Genomic DNA, 4,860 nt, shown 5'->3' with positions numbered 1-4,860 from the left:
GCGGGTGCATCATGCCCAACTTAAAAAAATGTTTCAAAAATTCATTGACTGTTGTTGATTTACATTAACAAGATCCTTTTCAAAGAATTACTGTGTAAGTAGAGGATCAAGGAACTGAAAATATATTTTACCACACACTCAGTAATACCAATTAATTTTCAATAACGTGTACTACCAGGCTGGTAATGTCTTATGACCACCACAAAAAATGAAGATAATTTTGTTCATTTTTGCAGATTTTTACTCATAATACAGAGAGATTTTAATTTGTAAGTAAGGTTCTGATTCTGAAAATATTGAGTAACATTCATTATGTCATTGTGGAAAGTGCCATCTATTACTTACACTTAAATATTTGGGTTCAGTTTAACTGAAAAACTTAAAACATTTATAGGACCCGGTAAGCAAATTCATTAAAAGCAATAACTGTTTTTCACTGTTTTAAAATATGAAGTAACTGACTAGAGCACAATATTTTCAAAAGTTGTACACGAAGTACTCCCCACTCCAATTTGCTAATGTAAGGATTAACACTTTTCATTTAATTGGTTACGTATGTTGATACCATATAAATTTTAATATAAAATTTAATCGAGTGTACAGTTCTATTAAAGGTGGCCACATATAATTGTGTCAAAGCATTCAGATCACAGTTGGCGCCCCATATTAATTGAAATTTTGTCTTTCATTCGTGTTGTTTAAGAAAACAAGTTTCCTTTTTGTTTTAAAATATGTAATTGAGGAATGTGTTATTCGGACTTAACTTCTGTGCATTGAACCCCATGTGGTAGGTGAATGTCTGTTGAACAACATGAATTGCGTTTGTCGTTTACGTATTTAATTACTCTGAATGGTTACCTTGTGCTACCTTAACTACCGTGAAGTGCGTCTTGAAGCAAGACTAAAACTCTAGATCTGGTTCTTATTAATAAATTTTTTAAAGCATTATATGACAGTGCTTACTCCAGCACGTTCCAAAGCCAATCCCCATGCTCACTACCATTTCAGTTCGTCGAGCGATATCGAGTATATTGCTCTACCTACGCGCAACACATTACATTTCTTTACGCTGAAAGTCAGTAGTTAATCACTCCATTTAGTCTTCTATGTGCTGATCATCTTCAAGTCTTTCTGCTTGTCGTAACAACCTTCTAACGACCTCGCTTCTCTATACAGAACTGTATAGTTTGTGAAGAGCCTCAGAGAGCAACAGACACCGTCCACCATCACTGTAGTAACTTAACGTCCGAGATAATTAACAACCGATGAATTCTGTACTGCGCCATTAAAGTGTAAGTACATGCGTCATCATAAAGAAACTATCATAGCTACTTTATTCTGCATCATTAGGCTCTCACGTCTAGAGTTGTAATTTCACACCTAGCCGTACATATTTTATACGCTCGGTGAGTCTTTCCCAGAAGGTACAGGTATGAAGTTGAACGTCTACTGCAGCCATTAATAATCCCAAACGCTGTCCGCATCTTAGGAGTGCAATGTTTCTAATTAGGCATCTGTCTCACTGCGTACACAGCTCACAAGTAGTGCAAATTTCCACGAGCATCGTGTATTTTTTTTATCATAACCGACTGGTAGGTTTCACATAAAATCGAGAGAAATCGAATACAGACGCCCGAAAGAAAGCAACGCTATTCTGAAAGAAGCTTTTCACATAATACCAAGAATCATTTTTCAGTCCGAACCGTAAAAAATAATGTACCGTACACCTGAGCGTAGCGGCGCTGAAATTTGGATTTATTAGCGCTCGCACTGAAGGAGCTAAGCATTCAATTTTACTCACGCTTCCTCTTCTGTGGAACTCAACGAGCAGCTGATACACATGCAAAACGAAACTTCGTCAAACGGTTCATAGTGAATTAGACCGCTAGTTGCCAGATTCTTCATTAATTGATTAATTGGTGGCACAGATTTTTCATTAACTGGCTGTTCTGTTGTTTCTTAATAGAATATTTCATACTTTTTGTGTGAAAAAAACTACACGATGCTGGTGTACTCTGTAATAGTTATTAATTTACAAATTTGGTTTCACATTTTACACTATTTGAAAAAATGATCTTTTCTGATCGGGGAATAGTCAGCTGATAGAATGTGATCCTGTACAGAGAAGAAAATCAGAAGCGTTAGGGAAATGCGAAAGCATCCAATGTATGTTTCTCGATTGACTAGAGATTTGTATTATACGCTGTTTAAGTGTATATGTGCAGATGACAGTAAGTTTTTCAGTTATCTTCGAATATTGAAATCCTCGTTTTATGGGTTTCTCGACTACTTACGTCAAGAATCAACAAGGAATTAAAGTGCTTACGTCAATCTTGGAGGATATAATTTATGTTCAGTTATTAACAGACAAACATAACACAATTGTTAGATTCTAAAGACTATCACTATCGAAATCTACAATTATTTTGGTTAAAACCTTGAGAAAGGGGCACTCAAACCATACAGTAGCCTACGGAAAGAGAACTGGTAAAACTTTCTACAGTATCGTAGCCTACCTATACTCCAGGAGCCGGCGCCTCGAAGAAACCTGCGTGCGCCACGTTGCCACCAATGGAGGGCCCTCAGGCGGCAACCTTGGCGCCAGTCTTCTAGTCAAGATTACTTCCATGTCGCTAGTTAGTGCCGACGTTACACCGAGTTGTTGATAGCTAGTCCTGCCGGAAAGAATTCAGTGAACATATCTTCACGCTCGTGTCGGGCCTCTGATAATAACTAGTGACGGCTGTCACCAGTTGTCAGCAGTGTAGCAGTTTCCTTCTCAAAATCTGAATAAACTATATTTATTTAAAGTGAACTTTTGTCAACTAATGTTTTGCCTGCATGTCTATATTCCCTTTGTCTATAAGATCCCTTTGGCCACATTCTACCCATTTATAATTAACAGCCAAGACATTAACATTCGGTTCTTCGGTGCATAATGGTTATCGACGTGCATCATAACACTTATATCAAACCGAAGGCTTGTTTAAACGCCACAGCGATGTAGTAGACACGATATTCTCAGAGTGTCGTGCTTTTTGCCTTCCTCCGACTTATCGAGCTTACTCACCCTGCCTGCGACGTAACGCCGGCTCAGAACGAGGGTAAAACACGGAATTTTTTCTCATTAACAAGTCGGGATACAAAGAAAGCACACAGAAGGGGGTAAATGCTCTGGACAGGGACTGCTCCGATGCACATTTGACGGTTTCTAATGGCTTTTGTAATTTAAATATTCAGTGAATGTCTCAAATTCTTTCACACAACGGCGTGCAAAACTTAAGGACGGGAGTAATTTTCACATGGCGTGTCACAGTATAATAATGTAACTTCATTAAACTTACACTCCGTCTTCAGGCCATAAGTGGCCCATCGGTACCATGCGACCGCCGTGTCGTCCTTAGCTGTGGATGCGGATAGAAAGGGCGCGTGGTCAGCACATCGCTCTGCCGGTCGTTATGATGGTTTTCTCCGACCGGAGCCGCTACTATTCGGTCGAGTAGTTCCTCAGTTGGCATCACGAGGCTGAGTGCACCCCAAAAAATGGCAACAGCGCATGGCAGTCCGGATGGTCACCCACCCTAGTGCCGGCCACACCCGACAGCGCTTAACTTCGGTGATCTGACGGGAACCGGTGTATCCACTGCGGCAAGGCCGTTGCCCCCCAATAAACTTGGACTATGCATAAAAAGAACTGCTACAAATTGCACAGAGGGTAACTGAAAGAAATACGCAGTGAGATGAACAAAAATGGCAATGTTATTCAAAGATAATAATCACCGTGATTTAAGACGGCCATTTAGACGTTAAAAAAGGCAAGATTTGGAGGTCAGTACGCCCATAAAATATCATGCTTTCCCACACCACAACACGTGGACCACCGAAATAATGATGTTAGACAATGTTCTCGAATGTGTTACATGTTCCCACCTCTTCACCATATGAGGGTATGGTGAGCTTTGTCGAACATGGTCGTTTTGATGGTCTGGGTGTTATGGTGTGGGGGAGGCATAAAGTTTCATGGGCATACTGGCCTCCAAATTTTTGAACGTGGTACACTAACCACACAATGTTATTTTGAGACTGTACGCCTTCCTCATGTGTGTCTCGTCAGGGGTGTTTTCGGCCCTCTCATCATTTTTATGGATGACTTTGAGCGACCGCATCGAACAGCACAGGCAGAGGATATCTTGGAACGAAAGGACATTTGGCAAATGGATTGGCCTGCCGGTTCCCCCAACTTAAGTACCATCGAGCACGGGCTTGATGCCTAGGGGGGACGTAGTGCGGCACGTCCACAGGCACTGTCGACCCATCCAGCAGCCGTAGAACACCCTGGTAGAAGAATGGAAGGCCCTACCATAAGAACTCCTTTCCAACCTTGTGGCCGACATGGGAGCACGTTGCAGAGCATGAACTGCTTCCCGTGGTGGTCAGACACCCTATTAAGAACTATTCCCTCATTTTGTAATGTCCAGGGACCATCACAAATCCCGCTAACTTCAGAGTAATTATAGTCTCTGAATAAAACTGTTGCTCTGTTCGTTTCATTGCTTATTTCATTCAGTCTCCTTCTGTATCGAACTGTAGCAGATCTTTCTATGTATAGTCCAACTTTCATGTAGATATGTTACAGATCAGTGACACATGATGCGAAAATTACTTTCGTCCTTAAGTTTTGCCCACTACTGTACAATTATCGAACACCTGCCAACAGCTAATACATGTAAATAAATTATTTCTTTTTTCTTCTGTCATTACACCTGACTACAGTTACTTATTGTTAGTTTTATAATCGCAGCTAAGGCTGTATAGTCTGTGATTATGAGTGTTCACATGCTGCAACACAGTAGACTACAG

The 4,860-nt window shown here is 40.6% G+C and overlaps 1 pseudogene; it reads right to left on the bottom strand.

The window, feature by feature from the left end:
• Positions 1-3,544: 3,544 nt before the first annotated feature.
• On the bottom strand, positions 3,545-3,662 carry LOC126419959 (5S ribosomal RNA; annotated as a pseudogene).
• Between the last annotated feature and the right edge of the window lie 1,198 nt (positions 3,663-4,860).

Source organism: Schistocerca serialis, chromosome 9 (assembly GCF_023864345.2).
Source record: "Schistocerca serialis cubense isolate TAMUIC-IGC-003099 chromosome 9, iqSchSeri2.2, whole genome shotgun sequence".
NCBI classification, from domain to species: domain Eukaryota; kingdom Metazoa; phylum Arthropoda; class Insecta; order Orthoptera; family Acrididae; genus Schistocerca; species Schistocerca serialis.
The sequence above is the reverse complement of the archived record's forward strand: the minus strand, read 5'-3'. Positions and strand labels throughout refer to the sequence as shown.